The 25649-nt window shown below is 44.2% G+C and overlaps 1 protein-coding gene and 1 non-coding gene across 2 annotated transcripts in view; one reads left to right on the forward strand and one right to left on the reverse strand.

The window, feature by feature from the left end:
* Positions 1 to 25649, reverse strand: part of LOC124789215 — a 269047-nt gene that overhangs the window by 195379 nt on the left and 48019 nt on the right. The window lies entirely within an intron of this gene.
* Positions 14519 to 14602, forward strand: Trnas-gga. The gene is given in 2 exon segments: positions 14519 to 14558; positions 14568 to 14602. It is a non-coding gene; the product is annotated as a tRNA-Ser (tRNA).

The following is a 25649-nucleotide window of genomic DNA, read 5'->3' on the forward strand; positions in this document are numbered from 1 at the left end:
ATATTGACGACAAGAAGACGGCAGCCCAGAAGATGGCCAGGTCATTGATTCTGTTCCTGAAGAGTAAGTATCTCAACCCTAAGACTAAACTCCAATTGTATAAGGCAACGGTGGAACCCACAGTGTTGTACGGCTCCACCTCGTGGGGAACTCCGTGCGTCTCCAACTACAACAAACTCCAAACGCTGCAAAACATTTGCTATCGATGGATCACAGGAGCTCCATGGTGGACAAGAAACGTCGACATCCGTACCGCACTCCACGAGACCACTATACAAGAGAAGGTCCATGACAAGGCTCTACGAGTTTTTGACAAGATAGATGCCCTTAGGGACGAAGTTCGACAATTACAATCGGTAGGAACGGTAAACCCTGCAAGATGGCACAAGTATCGAGTACCGAAGTCAATAACGTTTCACCCCCCGTAGGCAATCTGTCATAACACGAGGAAGCAGTCACACATAACAGCCATGACACATTTCACCCTCCACAGGAGATAGACATCACCAAAGACAGCAGGCTAAAGGACCCATTGCGTGCCCAAGCCTAACTGAATGTGTAATAAATAAAGTGTTTTCCTTTTACCCTTACATCCCATCCTAGAAGAATAAGTCATCAAGGATGATCTCTTCATCCACTACACACTATATTTAAAAAAAAAGGTCACCATCTGTCACTATCTAGCTCTGAGACACATCTCCCACTCAACCACCTCCAAGGAAGGATCGGTATACGGCGCTACGCCCGCCTCAACTTGCTGGGTATAGACGAGAATCTAAAGACTGAGTTCAACGAATCCAACATCGTGAAGCAAAATTAAAATAAAAGTTGCAGCGACCCTTGTTACACTGCTTCGTTTTAACAGGTTTCTTCCATATTTTTCGTTTTAGAAAAACCAAATCACACACCACAGTTTGCAGAAATTCTCCGAGACACAATATACATTTTCTCCGAGGCGTTAGCTGTACGCTGCCCTTTTTTACGTATCTGCTCGACAATTTCAGAGTGTCAGTCGACTGTCGTTGTATCGCAGTGGACGCCCGCGCCCCGTGGCGACTCTTTGGGGGGGAAAAAAAGGGACACAGCTCGATTATCTGTGACAAATGGCAAAACGCTGCCCGCCGTTGCGGCGTAATAACTCTGCTAAAAGCAGAATAGCACTAACACAGGCCCGCATTCCCTGCACACACCACGGGGAATAGCGGACGTGCGAGTGAAAGCCATTCAGGCCCGGCGCGTGGAAACGTGGGAGCCATTACGCTTGTAGCTGGCTGGACACGCCAGAGGGCGGCCGGGCCGACCTGCCTCCAGGGCCCCGTCCCTAACGTCGCATTCACGTGCGCCATTGTGCAAGTGTGCCGACACAACTTCGCCGCTTCTGCACGTATACGCAGCGCATCCCTTTCGGCGTGAAAACCCGCACTTTTTCAAAATGCCTTGAAGATACCTAAGTGCATTTTCCAGTTCATGGTTTGCGAAGGGGCGGATGACATAATGTATGATTAAACATCGTAACGTGTTTATCTATGGAGGCATGAGTTTTGTAATGGAATGAAGAATGTTTGAAAGCGAAAGTCCAAAGCTGCTAAAACACATTATATCAAAGAAGCCTTGTTATAAATAAAAAAAGTATCGCAACGATTTATTAGCAGCATGTTAGTTCCTAGAACGAGATTTCCACTCTGCAACGGAGTGTGCGCTGATAAGAAACTTCCTGGGAGATTTAAACTGTGTGCCGGACCGAGACTCGAACTCGGGACCTTTGCCTTTCGCAGGCAAGTGCTCTACCATCTGAGCTACCCAAGTGTCACTCACGCCCTATCCTCACACCTCTACTTCTGCCAGTACCTCGTCTCCTACCTTCCAAACTTTACAGAAGCTCTTCTGCGAACCTTGCCAAACTAGCACTCCTGAAAAAAGGATACCGCGGAGACATGGCTTAGCCACAGCCTGGCGGATGTTTCCAGAATGAGATTTTCACGCTGCAGCGGAGAGCAGGAGAGCTTCTGTAAAGTTTGGAAGGTAGAAGACGAGGTACTGGCAGAAGTAGAGCTGTGAGGACAGGGCGTGAGTGGTACTTGGGTAGCTCAGTTGGTAGACCACTTGCCCGTGAAAGGTAAAGGTCCCGAGTTCGAGTCTCGGCCGGCACACAGATTGAATCTGCCAGCAAGTTTCAACGTGTTACTTGTTTGGAACAAAGGACGAGTGTCTGGGTTTGGGTCGAAAAAATGCCGAATTTGTCATCAGACATCGTGGAATATTCCAGCTTCATCCCCTATAATTTCATCAAGTTTCGATAGGTGGTGCCGTTATATGTAACCTTCAAAGTGTCATCCGTAATGGAGGTGCGTCCAAAAGAGGAATCTGTCAATGAGTTTCTTTTGGCGGAAAATAAGAGCAATGTAGGTACTGACTGCCGCCTGCGGAATGTCTACTGAGACCTAATAGTGAACGAAAGCACGGTGAGCGGTTGGGCGAAGCGTCTGCCATCATCGGAACAAAGCCGCACTAACCTGACCCAACTCCAGCGTGCTGGCCGGCCGCACACAGCTGCGACTCTTGTAATGTTCGAACGTGCGTACAGTCTCATTCGAGGTGATGGACGGATCACAGACAGACACCTCCCTGTGCAACTGGACATCTCTGTTGGTAGTGTTGACACACTCGCTCATCAGTTCGGGTACTCAAAAGTGTGGCTGCTGGGTTCTACATCTACATCTACATGGTTACTCTGCAATTCACACTTAAGTTCCTGGGAGAGGGTTCATCGAACCATTTTCATATTACTTCTCTACCATTCCACTCTCGAATGGCACGTGGGAAAAAGGAACACCTAAATCTTTCCATTCGAGCTCTGATTTATCTTATTTTATTATGATGATCATTTCTCCCTACGTAGGTAGGAGTCAACAAAATATTTTCGCATTCGCGAGAGAAACTTGGTGATTGAAATTTAGTAAATAGATCTTGCCGCAAACAAAACCGCCTTTGTTTCAGTGACTGCCACCCGAACTCGCGTGTCATATCAGTGACACTCTCACCCCTATTGCGCGATAACATGAAACGAGCTCCCCTTCTTTGCACTTTTTCGATGTCCTCCGTCAATCCTTCCTGGTAAGGATCCCACATCGTGCAGCAGTATTCCAGCAGAGGACGGACAAGTGTAATGTAAGCTGTCTCTTGAGTGGGTTTATCGCTTCTTCAAGGTGTTCTGCCAACAAAGCGCAGTCTTTATTTCACCTTCCCCACAATATTATCTATGTGGTCTTTCCAATTTAAGTTGCTCGTAATTGTAATTGCTAGGTATTTGGTCGAATTGACAGCCCTTAGATTTGTGTGATTTATCGTGTACCCAAAATTTATCGGATTTCTTTTAGTACCCATGTGGATGACGACTTTTCTTTGTTTAGTGCCAATTGCTACTTTTTGCACCATATAGAAATTCTCTCTAGATCATTATGTAATTGGAATTGATCGTTTGATGATTTTACTAGACGGTAAATTACAGCGTCATCTGCAAACAATATAAGGGGGCTCCTCAGATTATCGCCTAGATCATTTATGTAAATCAGGAACAGCAGACGGCCTACGACACTACATTGCGGAACGCCAAATATCACTTCTGTTCTACTCGATGATTTACCGTCTACCACTACGGACTGTGACATCTCTGAGAGAAAAATCACGAATCCAGTCACACAACTGAGACGATATTCCATATGCACGCAATTTGATTAATAGTCGCTTGAAAGGAACGATATCAAAAGCCTTTCGGAAATCCAGGAATATGGAACCGATCTGAGATCCCTTGTCGACAGCATTCATTGCTTTATGGGAATAAAGAGCTAGTTGTGTTGCACAAGAACGATATTTTCTGAATCCGTGTTGGTTATGTATCAATAAGTCATTTTCTTCAAGGTGATTCATAATGTTCGAGTAGAGTATATCTCCAAAATCCTACTGCAAATTGAGGTCAATGATATCGTCATCATCATCATCATCATTTAAGACTGATTATGCCTTTCAGCGTTCAGTCTGGTGCATAGTCCCCCTTATAAAAGTCCTCCATGATCCCCTATTCAGTGCTAACATTGGTGCCTCTTCTGATGTTAAGCCTATTACTTCAAAATCATTCTTAACCGAATCCAAGTACCTTCTCCTTGGTCTGCCCCGACTCCTCCTACCCTCTACTGCTGAACCCATGAGTCTCTTGGGTAACCTTGCTTCTCCCATGCGTGTAACATGACCTCACCATCTAAACCTGATATGGATCTGTAATTCAATGGGTTACTCCTATTTCCTTTCTTGAATAATGGTGTGACCTGTGCTACTTTCCAGTCTTTAGGAACATACCTTTCGTCAAGTGAGTGATTGTATTTGATTGCTAACAAAGGCGCTATTGTGTCTGCATACTCTGAAAGGAACCTGGCTGGTATACCACCTGGACCGGAAGACTTGCGTTTCTTAAGTGATTTGAGTTGTTTCGCAACACGTAAGATATCTACTTTATGTCACTCATGCTAACAACTGTTCTGGTTTTGAATTCTGGAATATTTAGTTCGCCTTCTTTCGTGAAGGAATTACGGAAACCTGTATTTAGTAACTCCACTTTAGTGGCATCATCATCGGTAACATTTCCATCGCTATCGCGCAGTGACGGTATTGACTGATTTTTGCCACTGGTGTACTTTACATACGACCAGAATTTATTTGGGTCTTCCACCATATTTTCAGACAATGTTTCATTGTGGAACCTATTAAAAGCATCTCGCATTGACTTTCGCACTAAATTTCGAGCTTCCTTGAAACTTGGCCAGTTTTGGAGGTTCCTCGCCACCTAACAAGAAACCATTAAGAAAAACGAAAGACCATCTGTGCGGAATTACTTGCGCATTACAAGGCTGACCGTGACAACTTTTTGTTTAACATCGTCACAGGATACGAGACACGCTTTCATCACCTCTGACCGGAAACAAAATGGCAGTCCATGGAGTTGCGCCACACCACCTGTCCTACGAAGAAAAAAAAAAAAAAAAGATTCAAAGCCGCATCCTCTGCCAGTAAAATCGTGGCGACAGTATTTGGGACTCTGAAGGCGTTATTCTGTTTGATGTCATCCCTCATGGAGCAATGTTCAATGTAAAGCGTCAGGAAACTGATGAAGCGAATTCAGCATATTCGTCGCCACAAAAATGTAAACATGTTTCTCCTCCTCCACGACAAAGCAAGGCCTCACACAAGTTCAAATTGTTCAAATGGCTCTGAGCACTATGGGACTTAACATCTATGGACATCAGTCCCCTAGAACTTAGAACTACTTAAACCTAACTAACCCAAGGACATCACACACGTCCATGCCCGAGGCAGGATTCGAACCTGCGACCGTAGCGGCCGCGCGGTTCCAGACTGAAACGCCTAGAACCGCTCGGCCACTCTGGCCAGCTCTCACACAAGTCTACGCACCCTAGAAGCTCACAAAACTTCAATGATCCACCCGACAGCCCGGATATCGCACCTTCCGACTTCCATCCGTTCGGCCTAATGAAGGATGCACTCCGCGGGAAGCAGCACGTGGATGATGAGGAGATTATTGATGCTGCAGGATGTTGGGTCCGACGTCGAGCAGTAGAGTGGTAGCTTGCAGGCATACAAACCTTACCAGTAAGGTGGCGTAAGGTCGTCGCATTGATCGGAGATTATGTTGAAAAATAGGGTTTTGTAGCCATAATAGTGGGCAGTAATACGGTGAATTATAGTCCTGAATAAAACGAACCTGCTTTCAGAGAGAGAAAGAAATGTGTTGCATTACTTATTGAAGCCCCCCTTACGTTTTCAAGTGCCGCGTCCATTGGTTGGAATTTCTGTTTAAGGCTTTTTAGCCGTCTGCGAAAAGGATACAATAATGAAAGCTTTAAGCTTCAAACTGCACTTTTTCAGATTATAATGCAACGGTTTCTGGAAGAAGAAAGACTCTTGAGGTGACTTATAGTATAAGGAATGATGCGGCAGTTAACCCACGTGTAACACACTTGACAGGTTTGGTTAGAAATAGGTACTCTAAAATACCTTGTTGTGGATGAGATCCTGCAGCAGTATTACGTACGAGGTACATTCAAGTTCTAAGGCCTCCGATTTTTTTTCTAATTAACTACTCACCCGAAATCGATGAAACTGGCGATACTTCTCGACGTAATCGCCCTGCAGACATACACATTTTTCACAACGCTGACGCCATGATTCCATGGCAGCGGCGAAGGCTTCTTTAGGAGTCTGTTTTGACCACTGTAAAATCGCTGAGGCAATAGCAGCACGGCTGGTGAATGTGCGGCCACGGAGAGTGTCTTTCATTGGTGGAAAAAGCCAAAAGTCACTAGGAGCCAGGTCAGGTGAGTAGGGAACATGAGGAATCACTTCAAAGTTGTTATCACGAAGAAACGGTTGCGTAACGTTAGCTCGATGTGCGGGTGCGTTGTCTTGGTGAAACAGCACACGCGCCGCCCTTCCTGGACGTTTTTGTTGCAGTGCAGGAAGGAATTTGTTCTTCAAAACATTTTCGTAGGATGCACCTGTTACCGTAGTGCCCTTTTGAACGCAATGGGTAAGGATTACGCCCTCGCTGTCCCAGAACATGGACACCATCATTTTTTCAGCACTGGCGGTTACCCGAAATATTTTTGGTGCAGTGAATCTGTGCGCCTCCATTGAGGTGACTGGCGCTTTGTTTCTGGATCGAAAAATGGCATCCACGTCTCATCCATTGTCACAACCGACGAAAAGAATGTTCCATTCATGCTGTCGTTGCGCGTCAACATTGCTTGGCAACATGCCACACGGGCAGCCGTGTGGTCGTCCGTCAACATTCGTGGCACCCACCTGGATGACACTTTTCGCATTTTCAGGTCGTCATGCAGGATTGTGTGCACAGACCCACAGAAATGCCAACTCTGGAGGCGATCTGTTCAACAGTCATTCGGCGATCCCCCAAAACAGTTCTCTCCACTTTCTCGATCATGTCGTCAGACCGGCTTGTGTGAGCCCGAGGTTGTTTCGATTTGTTGTCACGCGATGTTCTGCCTTCATTAAACTGTCGCACCCACGAACGCACTTTCGACACATCCATAACTCCATCACCACATGTCTCCTTCAACTGTCGATGAATTTCAATTGGTTTCACACCACGCAAATTCAGAAAACGAATGATTGCACGCTGTTCAAGTAAGGAAAACGTCGCCATTTTAAGTATTTAAAACAGTTCTCATTCTCGCCACTGACGGTAAAATTCCACCTGCCGTACGGTGCTGCCATCTCTGGGATGTATTGACAATGAACGCGGCCTCATTTTAAAACAATGCGCGTGTTTCTATCTCTTTCCAGTCTGGAGAAAAAAAATCGGAGGCCTTAGAGCTTGAATGCACCTCGTACATTATGTGATGAAAAGTATCCCCGAAACCCCTCCAAAATATATGTTTTTCTTATTAGGTGCATTGAGCTGCAACCTGCTGCCAGGCACTCCATATCAGCGGCCTCAGTAGTCATTAGACATCGTGAGAATGCAGAATGGGGCGTTCCGCGGAACTTACGGACTTCGAACGTGGTCATGTGATTTGGTGTCACTTGTGGCATATGTCTGTATGCAAGATTTCCGCACTTATAAACATCCCTAGGTCCACTGTACCCGATGTGATAGTGAAGTCGAAACGTGACGGGACACGTACAGAACAAAAGCGTACAGGCCGACCTCGTCTGTTGACTGACAGAGACCGCCGACATTTGAAGAGGGTCGTAATGTGTAATAGGCAGGCATCTATCCAGACATCACACAGGAATTCCAAACTGCATCAGGATCCACTGCATGTATTTTGACAGTTAGGCGGGAGCTGAGAAAACTCGGATTACATCGTCGAGCGGCTGCTCATAAGCCACACATCACGCCGGTAAATGCCAAACGACGCCTCCCTTGCTGTAAGGAGCGTAAACATTGGACGATTGAACAGTGGAAAACCGTTCTGTGGAGTGACGAATCACGGTACACAATGTGGCGATCCGATGGCAGGGCGTGGGTATGGCAAATGCCGGTGAACGTCATCTGCCATCGTGTGTAGTGCCAACAGTAAAATTCGGAGGCGGTGGTGTTATGGTGTGGTCGTGTTTTTCGTGGCGGGGGCTTGCACCCGTTGTTGTTTTGCGTGGCACTATCACATCACAGATCTACATTGATGTTTTAAGCACCTTCTCGCTTCCCACTCCTGAAGAACAATTCGGGGATGGCGGATGGCGATTCTTTCAACACGCTCGAGCAGCTGTTTATTATGTACGGACTGTGACGGAGTAGTTAGATTACAATAACGTCCCTGTAATGGACTGGCCTACACGGACTCCTGACCTGAATCCTTTAGAACACCTTTGGGTTGTTTTGGAACGCCGACTTCGTGCCAGGCCTCACCGACCGACATCGATACCTCTCCTCAGTGTAACACTCCGAGAAGAATGGACTCCCATTCCCCAAGAACCCTTCCAGCACCTGATTGGACGTATGTATGCGAGAGAAGGCGCTGTCATCAAAGCGAAGGGTGGGCCTGTACCATATTGAATTCCAGCATTACCGATGGAGGGCTCCACGAACTTGTAAGTCATTTTCAGCTAGGTGTCTGGATACTTTTGATCGTACACTGTACCTTGTTTCTCTGGCTCAGGATATGTTGGGAATGGAAAGCGCTTGGGTTATGTGGATGTAAATCCAGTATTTATATTTATTAACGTATTTCAATATCTCCACGTGCCTATACAAGATAACACAAGTGATGTACATAGCGTACAATTTACTAAAATGCGTACTTAATATTCAACGCAATAGGACACATGAATTTCATAAACTTTAGAATAACTGGGACAAGCAATATTGAACATTACGAAAAATAATAATACAGAGTTAAAAGGGAACAATAAGACACACAATAATCAATCTTAGCCAGGAATAGCTAAGCCTAAAATGTATCCAGCCAACGCCGACACCCTGACTAACAAAATAAGCAATTATCAAGAGAGTGAAAGTCGGCAATAGAATACACCAGCGTAAGTTACATTCCGCTGGACACAATAAATGAGAACCACAAGACAGTGAATGCCAACAACTCGGAGTGATTAAGTTTTACTTAACACAACAACCATAAGATGAAATTTCTCATATTTAAGACACTAGGCTCTTCAACGGGCTCACTGTAGTTAAAAATCGTGATCTCTTGGTAATTTGACCAATCAAGACACAAGCGCCCACAGTACAAGACTGCACTGATCACAGTTAGCACATTTTCCTTTAACCATCGTAGTTGAAAACACATTGTAGTTTGTACTACAGAACTGGCCACGCTGCGTTCTCTGGATACTCAAAACGAAGCACCGTCAGCCGTTGCAGACCAGAACGGTGCTCTGTGTTGTCAGCAAGCCACTGCCAGCCCAGACGGCAAGTCCACCGGACTGCCCCTTTCTGCTTTGCCTTGTGCAATCAGCCGCATTCTTTGGAGGTTACTTGGCTTCTAGCTGACCGTCTTGGAACTGGTTTCTTGTTGGCCTTCTTGATACTCTTTGCCTCGGTTCTGGCCTGCTCTGATGAGAGCGGCACTCGTGTCCTCCATCTACATGGGGCCGCTAACATCGGCTAACCCATTGCGACAGCCACACTGATGCACAATCATGCTCAGTTTGCGCGCCATGCGAGGATCAGCGCCGAACTTGAAGTCTTTTCCGTCACTTACAATGCCCCCTCCCGCGTTGGCTCCAAGTTGATGTTCACTCCCGTATTACCAGACTGTTCCTCTCTGTCACAGCACGCTGCTCCGAGTCTCGGCGAGGCTCTGTGAACAGGCATTTCGGTGTTGCATACGCGCTCGGCCGCTGTGGCAGGCACCAACAACGCCGGTATCAACAGCTCGGCGAGGTGGGAGTGCGCCTGTGCCGTGAATCACTAATCCAAGGCACAAAACATGGGTATGATTGACCACAAATGGCTTACACCAGGTGCGGGCAAGATTTCGGTTCGCGGGCCCTGCCGTACCACGAGTGCCATGGACCTCAGCCTTGCTGCACATTCCCCCTACCGCCACGCAACGCTGTCTGAGCACGAGGTTTGGGAAGAAGGGGAAACCACGAACTAGCCTCGTGTAAATGGCAATGCAGTCACACTGCATACGACTTTGTTTTATATTTCACATTTCTCAACAAGACATATCACAAACAAAACAAATTTTCAGCATTATTTAATTATTTTTTTTTTTGGTGCGCTGTCTGGAACAAACTGTCGGAATTCAGACAGACGCAGGCAATTTCACAGATTTTCGCACTCTAGTTGCCAAATAATAGTGACTTATTTAGTGTCAAGGTCGAAAAGAGGTCCTTCGCACAAATATGTCGAGCAAAATATTGTGGCAACCTCATTTTGGAGACGTGGGAACTCTACCTGATGATAGCGATTTGGACGTCCTGACAATTTTAACGCCAAGCAATTTGCTTTTAAAACGGGAATTACATTACAGATCAAGCAGTTATATCTGCAAATGCGCAGTGGCGCTTTCAACTGGAACGGCAAACGGTCTCGAAAGTAGCTCAAAAACACGTGTATTATTGGCAGTGTCATCGAAATACACTCCTGGAAATGGAAAAAAGAACACATTGACACCGGTGTGTCAGACCCACCATACTTGCTCCGGACACTGCGACAGGGCTGTACAAGCAATGATCACACGCACGGCACGGCGGACACACCAGGAACCGCGGTGTTGGCCGTCGAATGGCGCTAGCTGCGCAGCATTTGTGCACCGCCGCCGTCAGTGTCAGCCAGTTTGCCGTGGCATACGGAGCTCCATCGCAGTCTTTAACATTGGTAGCATGCCGCGACAGCGTGGACGTGAACCGTATGTGCAGTTGACGGACTTTGAGCGAGGGCGTATAGTGGGCATGCGGGAGGCCGGGTGGACGTACCGCCGAATTGCTCAACACGTGGGGCGTGAGGTCTCCACAGTACATCGATGTTGTCGCCAGTGGTCGGGGGAAGGTGCACGTGCCCGTCGACCTGGGACCGGACCGCAGCGACGCACGGATGCACGCCAAGACCGTAGGATCCTACGCAATGCCGTAGGGGACCGCACCGCCACTTCCCAGCAAATTAGGGACACTGTTGCTCCTGGGGTATCGGCGAGGACCATTCGCAACCGTCTCCATGAAGCTGGGCTACGGTCCCGCACACCATTAGGCCGTCTTCCGCTCACGCCCCAACATCGTGCAGCCCGCCTCCAGTGGTGTCGCGACAGGCGTGAATGGAGGGACGAATGGAGACGTGTCGTCTTCAGCGATTAGAGTCGCTTCTGCCTTGGTGCCAATGATGGTCGTATGCGTGTTTGGCGCCGTGCAGGTGAGCGCCACAATCAGGACTGCATACGACCGAGGCACACAGGGCCAACACCCGGCATCATGGTGTGGGGAGCGATCTCTTACACTGGCCGTACACCACTGGTGATCGTCGAGGGGACACTGAATAGTGCACGGTACATCCAAACCGTCATCGAACCCATCGTTCTACCATTCCTAGACCGGCAAGGGAACTTGCTGTTCCAACAGGACAATGCACGTCCGCATGTATCCCGTGCCACCCAACGTGCTCTAGAAGGTGTAAGTCAACCACCCTGGCCAGCAAGATCTCCGGATCTGTCCCCCATTGAGCATGTTTGGGACTGGATGAAGCGTCGTCTCACGCGGTCTGCACGTCCAGCACGAACGCTGGTCCAACTGAGGCGCCAGGTGGAAATGGCATGGCAAGCCGTTCCACAGGACTACATCCAGCATCTCTACGATCGTCTCCATGGGAGAATAGCAGCCTGCATTGCTGCGAAAGGTGGATATACACTGTACTAGTGCCGACATTGTGCATGCTCTGTTGCCTGTGTCTATGTGCCTGTGGTTCTGTCAGTGTGATCATGTGATGTATCTGACCCCAGGAATGTGTCAATAAAGTTTCCCCTTCCTGGGACAATGAATTCACGGTGTTCTTATTTCAATTTCCAGTAGTGTATTTAGCAAACTAAGCTTGTAAATCTTTGAAGGCAGCAATGAACTTTTCAAACCACATGTTTTCTTTAAGTTTTTCCTTTAAGCTTAGGTTACTGCACTGTGTTTGTTAGAATGTGTCTCCCAGCTTGCAGTGTGTCATTGTGGGCAGTGTGAAGTCAAGTCCACTCGTACTTAAAACGCGAGGTCTAATTTTAGTTATTGCACACTTTTCTTATTTATGAATTCAACAATAGCGAATTTTAAATCAAAAAATCGTTCCATGCACATCCCCTGACTTGATGAACATATTTTGCAGTAATATACAAAGTCTCCATACTCTTCGTTCAATTCCATCGAAAGCAGTAGCAACTGGCTGTGGAATAATGCGTGCGACTACAGAAATTCTACTGTTCATAGCACCAGTTTCTTCACATGCTCCGTACCTGCAAAAATAGCACAAAATGATTATTGTCCTTTATGGATTAAACATATCGCTGTTGCAACCTGCATTGCATTAAGACGTCGGATTGCATGTGCTTGGTTCAATACAACGTCCACATATGAGAACTGCAGGCCGCTCGGAGTGGCCGCGCGGTTAGAGGCACCATGTCACTGACTGCGCGGTCTCTCACGTCGGAGGTTCGAGTCCTCCTTCGGGTATGGGTGTGTGTGTTGTTCTTAGCATAAGTTATTGTAAGTAGTAAGGCTAGGGACCGATGACCTCAGCACTTTGGTCCCTTAGAAATTCACACACATTTGAACATTTTGACAACTGCAGTCTGTGTACCTCGCTGAAAAACACTGGGGCACCGGTACTCACTTCCTTCAGAACTGTAACCTGGAACTGTAATGCATGACACAGCCAATAGATGACGAGTGGATTTAATTGTTGCATACATTGAATTCGAAGATCTGAAGCCATGGAATAACATCACAGGTACCGCCTGTATCAAAATAAATTTGCGGTATGTTGATTCACATGTTCCCCTAATTCTTTTGAACAGTTTATTTATGGCAGGAAGGTCCACTCCAAACACAAGGATATGGGCCAGCGTCAAAACTTCAAGTGTTTAATGTTGTAAGTACAAAAGACTGTTGAGTACTTACCAACCTGTTGATCTCTCCTCTTTGAGAACAATGGACTTTCTGCTATTTGCTGCGAAGCGTAGTCACGAAATTAGTTCGATGTTCCGTAAGCTACTAAAATGTCCACTGGAGCCGGCCGGTGTGGCCGAGTGATTGTAGGCGCTACAGTCTGGAACCGCGCGACCGCTACGGTCGCAGGTTCGAATTCTGCCTCAGGCATGGATGTGTGTGATGTCCTTAGGTTAGTTAAATTTAAGTAGTTCTAAGTTCTAGGGGACTGATGACCTCGGAAATTAAGTCCCGTAGTGCTCAGAGCCATTTTTTTGTCCCCTGGATGACGGGTGGGAAACTCTAAAACACCTTTCGAAGGGCGAGAAACAGGTCACCGATCTGGCCAGCGCTATTTCCTGCTGGGTATCATCGACGATGAGGCCGAGTTGTAAGGGGTTCGATTAACGCTGCAACTCGTTACTCCCGGGGATTACGGCCAAAATTTAATTGCTCTTGAGTGAATTTTAGGTGTGATGTACTTGCGTGCTACAAAACCGAGTTCTAATATAGTTTAACCGAACACGGCGTACGAGTAGAGCAGACCAGAGCGGAATTCCAAAGTTGCAGGTAAGCGCGCCCCGTGCGGGAGGGTCGTGCAATTAGCCCCAGGCGGTGTTTACCTGTGCCGTGTTCCGCGCCCTGCTGTTCTGTGGTCCTCCTCGTTAGCATCGATTCAGCGGCCGGCGGGCGACGGCAACGGCGGCAGCCGCTGGTATTTCGCCGCCTCCGCCACAGCGCGTCCGCCGCTTTGAATGGCGCGACCATCAATTGCCGTCGGAGCGCGTCTGCGGCCGGCGTTAACACGGGGCGCGTGTCCCCGGCTAACACGCACCTTCCTCCCTTAAGCAAGACCTGCGGCGTGAGTGAGCGTGGCGGAGGTACTGGCGCGTCCGCCCCGCAATACCGGAAAGGGAAAAGAAAATGCATTCTCAGCAGCTAACGGTTATTAACGGCTCTCTGCTTCCACCGCCGACGAAGCAAACGCGGATGCGAAAGGAATTGCCTCCTTCCCGTTCTCGGCCGCCAAACGGTTGCCGCCCCCTTCCGCTATCGATCAAAATGATTTAATCCCTTCCGCTCGACGCTGCGCGCTCTGCCAAGTTACTGAACAACCTCTTTCCCGATAAAATGTACGTATCGGAAAGAGAGAATGCGAACTAGTGGGTAATTGAGTCTACTTATTCAAAAATGTTCTTGGAACTTCTAGCGAAGAGCCAAATCTTTGAGACCGTCTGTCAGCGCCGTACCCGTGGAGTGGGGGAACAGGCCGCCGCCAAGAGCACTGGCATAAAAAAAAAGATAGCGAGAGAGAGAGAGAGAGAGAGATAGAGAGAGAGAGCCGGCCCGGGTGGCCGAGCGGTTCTAGGCGCTACAGTCTGGAACCGCGCGATCACTACGGTCGCAGGTTCGAATCCTGCCTCGGGCATGGATGTGTGTGTTGTCCCTAGGTCAGTTAGGTTTAAGAGGGGTAGGACGTCAAACGGGCCGACTTCGAGCAGGAGAGGCGCCAAACGTCACTTTAATTTCCACTCTTTTACAAATAAATTCATAAAACTTTGTCAACACGACCAAGAAGGATTCAGGATTCAAACTCATAGCAATGTAAGTTCAAAAGTATAACATAATAATTTTTTTTACTTGCTACAGCTACAGAAGAATGCGGAAGATTAGATGGGTAGATCACATAACTGATGAGGGGCTATTGACTAGAATTGGGGAGAAGATGAGTTTGTGGCACAACTTAACAAGAAGAAGGGACCGGTTGGTAGGACGTGTTCTGAGGCATCAAGGGATCACAAATTTAGCATTGGAGGGCAGCGTGGAGGGTAAAAATCGTAGAGGGAGACCAGGAGATGAATACACCAAGCAGAGTCAGAAGGATGTAGGTTGCAGTAAGTACTGGGAGATGAAGAAGCTTGCACATGATAGAGTAGCATGGAGAGCTGCATCAAACCAGTCTCAGGACTGAAGACCACAACAACAACAACATTGATGATAACCGCAACGGGTTACTCTGATATTAGCATACAAGGTCAGTGTCACATGTTAATGCATACGCTTTACAATAAATTGGCTTCATTTTAAAATATTCATCACGTCTTTGGAGCAGGTTAAGAATGTGGGAAAGGGTAAAGTTCGTATTAATACGTGTATCAATAAAATATGTGGTTGATAATAACAATGAAAGGCAGTTTATCTGCGCTTGAAAAGCTAGGTTGCCATGAATATTCACAAAACGGAGACGTAAACATATTCAACACATAAAGACATTGTTAACGATAAATAATAAAGATTATATCAAATGATCCTTTAACGCAGTTTACAAATCAAGATTATGGGAATGGGGTTTGTATTACCGATACAGTTAGCCTCATGTACGCGGCAGACGTAAAGGATTGTATGGATCAAGGACAATATGAATAATCTGCACAAATTCTCAGAAACAGGTGTGCTATGATACTGCAAGTTCTGAATAATTGAAATCAAACCAGTTGAGGTATGACCAGGGAAACACAGATAAGTTACCGGTCATGTATCGTAATGCAAAAAATACATGTCTACAAATGTAAAATCAGAAAAGATTCTTTAGCTGCTGCTACTCGTCCTGTCAGAAATTACACATATTGCAATGTGGAACACTCGCTGGATTGAAGATAACTGATATGTGGCATGGTATGCTCACACGACTGTGTTAAAAATTGAGAGGAAACACCTTCACCAGCGCAGAACGTTCAAACGAAGAGGGGTATGGAATAATTAAATTATCTCGTTGAAGGCCCTAGTCTTTCATTTAATCAAATCAGAACGAACTTAGATTGACTATGTTGCCACGTTAAGTCATCAGAGACAAAAATGTATTCAAACATGTGTGAATTTCTAAGGGAACAAAATGCTGAGGTCATCGGTCCCTAGACTTACACACTACTTAGACTTAACACATGCTAAGAACAACACACATACCAATGCTCCAGAGAGGACTCGAACCTCCTGTGGGAGGGGCCACGCAATCCTTGACATGGCGCCTCAAAGCAAAGGATCATCATTAGATATACTGCTTATTTTAAGGTGTAACATGATAGCAGCACCCAGTTACAATAGAAGATGATTTTATTCCATACGCAACCAGTTTCAGGCTTGCGCATATCTTCATGTGGTTTACATCCATGTACATGTTTCCATACTTATTGTTGGAGACCACTGTTTAAATCGAAAACAAAGAATTGATGATGACTAAATAGACACAAGCGAAATATTTGAAAGTGACTAAGAGACACATATTGTAAAATATAATAGTATTTACATGTAGCAGGTGTATCCGTATCATTTCCACATTACGGTTATCACATGTTTTTACAAAAATATTTCGTCTTTTACAGTTAACTGTATTTTAGTCACCATAATTATTGGTGCTTTCATATTATGTCTTTGATAAAGTAGTGACACGTTAGACGTCAGTAACTTCAGAAGCACGTGCAATCACAACATCGAACTTATTTACATTGGAGAACAGAGGTTATGGTCAAAGAGCTTAGGTCTGAGAAGCTCAGAGATGTTACACATACAGATACGTAACAGATACTCCAAATCATGGAAAAAAATTGTCACATAATTGTGGTACCACGCCGTTATTTTTAATACATAGAATGGTTGATGGCAAAATATGCAAGATTAAATGAACATCTTTTTTTCGGAAATTGCCTGTTGTGAGGTGGCCATGAATTTCAGTTTACGAATTTTAAATATTTCATTAAAGATGTATAGAAGTGACTTGTTCGTTGGTGATTTGGAGCAACAGACGTAAATTTCAAGCTGTCAAAGAGCTTAGGTCTAAGAAATAAGGAGATGTTGCACGTACAAATACACAACAGATGCTACAAATTATGAAAATGTAATTATTATATGATTGTGGAACCACTCTGTCATTTATAACATATATAATGGTTGCTGGCAAACTGGATAAGTAAATAGTCTTTGTGCTTTTTATTTTTTTCGTTTCAAGATCGTTAGTTATGAGGGAGCATTTGAGTTACAGTTTTCAATTTTTCTAAACATTGCAGTCACTGTAAGAAACCAAGAACACATGGATGCCTTCCAGATAAATAACCTTCAAAAAAACATTTCCACTCAGCCACAGCCAATAACGACAACCTGCATATACTACGTGCTTCAGCAAAAGAAAGAAAATGAATTTTCCTGAACAACTCGAAATTTACAACCGCACCTCTAAATCACCAACGAACAAGTAGACCTTGCAAACAAGCCATTTCTACACATCTTTACTGAAATATTTAAAATTCGTACTCTGAAACTCAAGACCCCCTCACAACTGGCAATTTCTAAAAAAAGACGATGTCTATTTAACCCTACATAATTTGCCAGCAACCATCTTATATATTATAAATGACGGCGTGGTTCCACAATCATGTGACAATTTCTTTTTTATAATTTGTAATATCTGTTACGTATCTGTATGTGTAACATCTCTGTACTTCTTTGACCTAAGCTCTTTGACCATAACTTCTGTTCTCCAATGTAAACACATTGGATGTTTTGAGTTCATATAATTCTGTTTTTACTAACATCTTATGTGTCACTACTTTATCGGATATATATTATGGAAGCACCAATAATTAGTATGGTGACGAAAATACAGTTAATGTGTACCAGAAAAAATATTTTAGTAAAGAAATGTGATAATGTAATGGAAACGATACAGACACACCTGCTATATGTAAGTACTGTAACACTTTACTGCTCATGTCGCTTAGCCATTTCCAAAGGTTTCATTTGTGTCTATTTAGTTATTTGTTTTTGATTTAAACAGTGATCTCCAACAATGAGTAAGGAAATATGTACATAGAAGTAAACCACTTGAAAATGGGCACAAGCTCGCAACCGGTTATGTGTTAATCAATTGTGACCAGTAGCCTTTGATATTCTATACCTTACAAAGAACCGAACTCTGAGCTCGGCTGCATTCTTTGTGGATAAAATATATTTACAAGTTAAAAGTCACGCTAATTCCAAAAGCTTCGTGAGCAAATACACATTCAATTTAGGAAATAAGACAACTCATGAAACGCTAAATTTAGTGATCTATAGGCACACATGGCTACATCTCGTCATTGACGAAGGTTTTCACAATATCCGCACTCTACATGTAAAAGTTTGAATAAAAACAATCAAGAAAAATAGGCACCAGGTAATTACTGAGTAAATCATCTGACATAAACAGCTTGAAGACGGCTACATGTTGAGATGAATCGAACTATACGAGAGGAATCGAACTATACCAGGAAACTTCGGCCTTACGAGTCCTCTCAGAAACTGGGGGAACGCGCAGAATAACTAAGTGGTGCTTAAAGGGAAACGATATATCTCTGATTTGCCCTGAGTTCACTACTGTCTCAACTATCACAATTCTGTTAGGCTGATAAAGCTCAGCCGTACAGCAGTTATCTCTCTGGTATCGTGAGTAAATTTCAAAATAGATTCTTTCATTCGTCCATTCACCCAAAAGGGTAGACTGGAAGGGTTGTAGACCAAGTAGGTACAATAATATAATAAATAAACACATTTTCCAGCTCATCCGTTTTTCAGACGCCTTTCAGCATCACTATTACCATTCAGTGCGACTCACGTATTGGTAATACACTCGGAAATTCTGCGCAAAAGTGCATTAATGCCCGACACGGACATAAAATGATGTACATTTAGTTGCGGAGAAAATTTCCGAGAGCAGAAGGTTGTCGACAATGGATGGAGATGTCATAAAGTACATATTTCGATGAACTGTCCGTACGCCAATGTCTTGAGGTTCTATCCCAAGTCTTCCCGTACGGCGTCATGGAATGACACTGTTGACGCTGACCCGTCTATCGAGGGTGGTGTTAACCTAGATGGCTCGATTTTTACTATTCGAGTTGAGTTAATCATGTTCCGGTTCGGGGTTTCACCTTTTCCCTTAGCTCTGAATACGACAAAAACAACACTACATCCTATGTGAAATGATTACAGTGATCTACAGTAAACATTTACACTTAAGACGCAACATCATGCACACGACACAAGGAATGTTCCAATTTGCACCTTGCAACAATGAAAAATACGAACAGCGAGCTACATATGAACTTGCCCCATTTGCTGTCCATAAAGTAGGTGAATGGGCAATGCCTGCTTTCACCATTATACTATATTTTTAAAATAACTTTCGTTTGGAAATTAAGTGATGTTACGATATTTTCATCAATTAGTATCAATGCCGGGCACAGTAAGAACACATCTGACCAACTGTGAACAGAATCAGTCAGCCAATGTGCTCCTTGTTGCTACCAGAATCACTCGTGTTTGAGGACTGTAGGATTTTGGAAGCATGCTTTGTCAGGATCAATGAAACATGGTAGCACAATACTAACATTCCTTACAGAAGAATGACAAACCTGGTAGAAGCCTACCTCGGGGAAGATCAGTTTGAATCCCGGAGAAATTTAGTAACCCGTGAGGCTATACTGACCCTACGACATCTCTTAGAAGATAGGTAAGGAAAGGCAAATCTACGTTTACAGCATTTGCACACATAGAGAAAGCTTTGGACAATATTGACTGGAATACTCTCTTCAAAATTCTGAAGGTAGTAGGGGTAAACTACAGGTAGCGAAAGACTATTTACAACTTGTACAGAAACAAGGCAACAGTTATGAGTCGAGAGGCACGACAGGGAAGCAGCGGTTGAGGAGGGATTATGACGGGGTTGTAGAGTCTCCCCGATGTTATTCAAAACGTGCGCTGAACAAGCCGAAAAGGAAAGCAAAGAAAAATCGGAGTAGGAATGAAAGTTCAGGGGAAAAAAATAAAAACTTTGAGGTTTGCCAATAAGAATGTAACTTATCAGAGACAGCAATGGACTTGGAAGAGCAACTCAATGGAATGGAGCGTGTTTTGAAAGGTGTGTATAGGATGAACACCAACAAAAACAAAACAATTACACACATCAAAAAAAGTTTTGCATCACCCTGGTTCCCAGAACTTCTGAAGATAGACGTTCACTGTGGATATTGAATAACAGACACAGTCCCTTTTCCTCTTCAGAGATGTCACTAAACCCGCCCAAATATGTAAACAACGATGCATGAGCAGCGCCTATTAGACGGAGGGGGTTCGACAGCCTGTCAGTTCCAGTCATTCCACCAGGAAGGAGGTACACGGCTTGTGTTATCTGTAGTTCAGCCATGCCTAGACGGTTAATACGGCGGTTCGATAGCGTCCGCATTGTTACTTTGTGCCAGGAAGGGATCTCAACAAGGGAAGTGTCCATGTGTCTCGGAGTGAACCAAAGCGATGCTGTTCGGACATGTAGGAGATACAGAGAGACAGGAACTGTCGATGACATGCCTCACTCAGGCCGTCCAAGGGGCTACGTCTGCAGTGGATGTCCGCTACCTACGGATTATGGCTCGTGCAGCCACAGGACGTCGAGTTACGACTCAAACTGTGCGCAGTAAGTTGCATGATGCGCAAGTTCACTCCCGACGTCCACGGCGAGGTCCATCTTTGCAACCACGACACCCTGCAGCGCGCTACAGATGGGCCCAACAACATGCCGAATGGACCGCTCAGGATTGGCATCACGTTCTCTTCACCGATGAGTATCGCATATGCCTTCAACCAGACAATCATCGGAGACGTGTTTGTAGGCAACCCGATCAGGCTGAACGCCTTAGACAAACTGTCCAGCGAGTGCAGCAAGGTGGAGGTTCCTTGCTGTTTTGGGGTGACATTCGGTGGGGCCGACGTACGTCGCTGGTTGTCATGGAAGGCGCTGTAACGGCTGTACGATACGTGAATGCCACCCTCCGACCGATAGTTCAAACATATCGGCAGCAATTTGGCGAGTCATTCGTCTTCATGGACGACTATTCGTGCCCCCATCGTGCGCGTCTTGTGAGTGACTTCCTTCAGGATAGCCGGCCGAAGTGGCCGAGCGGTTCTGGCACTACAGTCTGGAACCGCGCGACCGCTACAGTCGCAGGTTCGAATCCTGCTTCGGGCATGGATCTGTGTGATGTTCTTAGGTTAGTTAGGTTTAAGTAGTTCTAAGTTATAGGGGAATGATGACTCAGAAGTTAAGTCCCATAGTGCTCAGAGCCATTTGAACCTTCAGGATAAAGACACCGCTCGAATAGAGTGGCCAGCATGTTCTCCAGACATGAATCCTATCGAACATACCTGGGATAGAGTGAAAAGGGCTGTTTATGTACGACGTGACCCACCAACCACTCTGAGGCATCTATGGCGAATCGCCGTTGAGGAGTGGGACAATCTGGACCAACAGTGCCTTTATGAACTTGTGGATAGTATGCCACAGCGAATACAGGCATGCATCCATGCAAGAGGACGTGCTGCTGGGTATTAGGGGTACCGGTGTGCACAGCAATCTGGACCACCAACTCTGAAGGTCTCGCTGTTTGGTGGTACAACATATAGTGTGTGGTTTTCATGAGGAATAAAAATGGCGGAAATGATGTTTATGATAATCGTTGTGCCAATTATCTGTACAGTTGCGAAACTCTCGGAATCGCGGGGATGCAAAACTTTTTTGGATTTGTGTATAATGGAATGTAGTGGAATTAAATCAGGGAAATTATATTAGGAAACGAGAGACTGAAAACAGTAGATATGTTTTGCTGTTTGGACAGCAAAGTAACTGATAATGGTTGAAGCAGAGACTGACTGGCAATGTTACGAAAAGCATTTCTGATGAAGAGAATTGTTTTTGAATCGAATATAGATTACAGGGTTAGGAAGTCTTTTCTGAAAGTATTTGTGTGGAATGCAGTCATGTTTAGAAGTGGAAAAAGGCCATTAAACAACTTAGACAAGAATAGAACAAAAACTTTTAAAATGTGGTGCTCTTGAAGATTGCTGAAAATTAGATGGGTAGATCACGTAACTGACGAGGAGGTACTGAACAGAATCGGTAAAAAAACATTTGTGACACAAACTGACTAGAAGAAGTGATCAGTTGATGGACACATTCTGAGAAATCAAGGAATCGCCAATTTAGTACTGGAGGGTAGAGCAGGGGGTGAAAATCGTAGAGAGAGACCAAGGGATGAATACAATAGGCAGATTCAGAAGGCTGTAGGATGCAGTAATTATTGGAGATAACGAGGCCTGCACAGGAGGGAGTAGCTTGGAGAGCTGCAACAGATTAGTCTTCGGACTGAAGAACACAACAAGAACAACATATACATTCATACTGCGCAAACCACTCTGAAGTGCTTGACTGAGGATACTTCCCACTGTACAAGTTACTAGAACTTTCTCACGTTTATTCACGTACGGTGCGCGGGAGGAAATGATTGCTTGAACGCCTCTGTGCGCGTTGCCAATAGTCTCATCTTGTCTTCTCAATTTCTAGGGGAGTGTAAGTAGCTAGTTACAGCTTATTCCTAGTTGGTTCTTGAAACTTACTAAGGAGTATTTTACGGGACAGTGTTCATCTTTCTTCAAGCATTTGACAGTTAAATTCTTTTAGCATTTCCGTGATGCTCTTTCATGGCTGAAAAAAAAAACCATTGACCATGCTGCCCTTATTTGTGCACATTAAACAACTACTGCTTCGTAGACTATAGTCTACGACAGTGATGAAGGCAATTATCGAAAGCTTGGAATACTTTTTTTTCTAATTCCTTACGCCAACTTAACAGACTTCTTTTTATCCAGGGACTCTGTCGGTAGAGAGTTCCTATCCTTTGTAGACTGGTTGCTTTTCCCTTGCATTCTACCAAAGTACAGAAGACTGCCAGCTGGTTTACCTACGACGGAGCCCATTCGGTCGTTCCATTTCATTCCCTTACAAATTGTTACACGCAGGTGATTATATGAATTGACGGATTCCGAATATGCTACATTGCTTTTTCGTTTTATGAAGTGCAAAATGTTACGTTTATGAACATATAAAGCATATTATCCATCTTTGCACTACTCTAAAATCTTATCAGGTTCTGATTTTTGTGCATACTTTTAGACAGTACTTTATTAGAGATGAATGTATCATCTGCGGAAAGTCCAGGGTACTATTAAATTACAACAAGAACAGATTAGATTAGATTAGATTAATACTAGTTCCATGGATCATGAATACGATATTTCGTAATGATGTGGAAAGAGTCGAATTTTCAAATACATGACATAATTAGGTTAATTTGACAACATACTTAAGATAATATAACAACTTTTTTTTCTTAATTTATATCTAAAAATTCCTCTATGGAGTAGAAGGAGTTGTCATTCAGAAATTCTTTTAATTTCTTCTTAAATACTTGTTGGTTATCTGTCAGACTTTTGATACTATTTGGTAAGTGACCAAAGACTTTAGTGCCAGTATAATTCACCCCTTTCTGTGCCAAAGTTAGATTTAATCTTGAATAGTGAAGATCATCCTTTCTCCTAGTATTGTGGTTATGCACACTGCTATTACTTTTGAATTGGGTTTGGTTGTTAATAACAAATTTCATAAGAGAGTATATATACTGAGAAGCTACTGTGAATATCACTAGATCCTTAAATAAATGTCTGCAGGATGATCTTCGGTGGACTCCAGCTATTATTCTGATTACACGCTTTTGTGCAATAAATACTTTATTCCTCAGTGATGAATTCCCCCAAAATATGATGCCATATGAAAGCAATGAGTGAAAATAGGCGTAGTAAGCTAATTTACTAAGATGTTTATCACCAAAATTTGCAATGACCCTTATTGCATAAGTAGCTGAACTCAAACGTTTCAGCAGATCATCAATGTGTTTCTTCCAATTTAATCTCTCATCAATGGACACACCTAAAAATTTGGAATATTCTACCTTAGCTATATGCTTCTGATTAAGGTCTATATTTATTAATGGCGTCATACCATTCCCTGTATGGAACTGTATGTACTGTGTCTTATCAAAATTCAGTGAGAGTCTGTTTACAAGGAACCACTTAGTAATTTTCTGAAAGACAGTATTGACAATTTCATCAGTTAATTCTTGTTTGTCAGGTGCGATTACTATACATGTATCATCAGCAAAGAGAACTAACTTTGCCTCTTCATGAATATAGAATGGCAAGTCATTAATATATAATAAGAACAACAAAGGACCCAAGACTGACTCTTGTGGAACCCCATTCTTGATAGTTCCCCAGTTTGAGGAATGTGCTGATCTTTGCATGTTACGAGAACTACTTATTTCAACTTTCTGCACTCCTCCAGTTAGGTACAAATTAAACCATTTGTGCACTGTCCCACTCATGCCACAATACTTGAGCTTGTCTAGCAGAATTTCATGATTTACACAATTAAAAGCCTTTGAGAGATCACAAAAAATCCCAATGGGTGGTGTTCAGTTATTCAGATCATTCAAAATTTGACTGGTGAAAGCATATATGGCATTTTTTGTTGAAAAACCTTTCTGGAAACCAAACTGACATTTTGTTAGTACTTCATTTTTACAGATATGTGAAGCTACTCTTGAATACATTACTTTCTCAAAAATTTTGGATAAAGCTGTTAGAAGGGAGATTGGATGGTAATTGTTGACATCAGATCTATCCCCCTTTTTATGCAAAGGTATAACAATAGCATATTTCAGTCCATCAGGGAAAATGCCCTGTTCCAGAGAGCTATTACACAGGTGGCTGAGAATCTTACTTATCTGTTGAGAACACGCTTCTCTGGGACACATTCGAAGATACTTCTAAATCTGTCGATGGCTCTCCAGCAAAGATAAAATGCTGCGTCCTCCTTATCAACAAATCCTCAGTCCAGTCACAAACTTCGATGGATGTCCTTTATGATCCTACCGTCAAGAATAAGCGCAAGTGTGGTGCTGACTCATGCTTTTCGGTAGTTAATAAATGCTGCACTTAACGATGTCATGTGAGAAAAGCACGAGTTGAATTTCACTTGATACACGTTTTTCAGGCTCCATCTGATAGAAATACCCTGTTAAATTTGAGCTCAGAGTTCCTCCTAAGTTTCTACAACGCATGGATGTCAAGGATATTGGACGATAGTTTTGTGGATAACTTCTGCTGCTCTTCTTGTGGCTGGATGTGACCTGTAATTTCTGACTGAGCACTGTTTTTTGTTCGAGGGATCTACGGTGTATAATGGATAAAGGAAGGGTTAACTCACCTGCAAATTCGGTATAGAATTGTTCAACATGTAACACTGTGTTTTGAAATAGGAGTGGTAGGTACTCGCCAAGAAGGATACAAATACATATTCCACGTCCGAAAAATAACTCATTTTGGAGTTATCAGCTCATCAGTTAGTATGCGTATACAGTACAAACTAGTGCATCACGGCCACAATGACTCAGGACAGTACAAAGTAACGGTCAAACGAGGATGAACTGTAGTTTTATCTATCTTTTAGTGTAGAAATGAGTGTGGAGCATTTGGATGACAATGTAAATCAGCTGCGC

The sequence above is a fragment of the Schistocerca piceifrons genome, chromosome 3 (assembly GCF_021461385.2).
Source record: "Schistocerca piceifrons isolate TAMUIC-IGC-003096 chromosome 3, iqSchPice1.1, whole genome shotgun sequence".
Taxonomy (NCBI): domain Eukaryota; kingdom Metazoa; phylum Arthropoda; class Insecta; order Orthoptera; family Acrididae; genus Schistocerca; species Schistocerca piceifrons.